Genomic DNA, 214 nt, shown 5'->3' with positions numbered 1-214 from the left:
TATTAAGTGTTTTGAGAATCCCTGGTGCCGTCAGGCGGCAGGGCGCGGCCTCTCTCGCGCCAAGGGCAGCATTTCTCTCACGGCCTCTCCCTCGCTCCCCCCCCGGGCGGGGGGGGGGGTGGGGGGTGGGGCCGATCAGGGAGGGCGGGAGGAAGGCGGCGCGTCCTGCGGCCCACGCTGCCGTCAGGCCAGGGCGCGGGGCCCCCCTCCGCCC

This window comes from Aptenodytes forsteri, unplaced genomic scaffold (genome assembly GCF_000699145.1).
Source record: "Aptenodytes forsteri isolate BGI_AS27 unplaced genomic scaffold, ASM69914v1 Scaffold88, whole genome shotgun sequence".
Taxonomy (NCBI): domain Eukaryota; kingdom Metazoa; phylum Chordata; class Aves; order Sphenisciformes; family Spheniscidae; genus Aptenodytes; species Aptenodytes forsteri.
The sequence above is the reverse complement of the archived record's forward strand: the minus strand, read 5'-3'. Positions refer to the sequence as shown.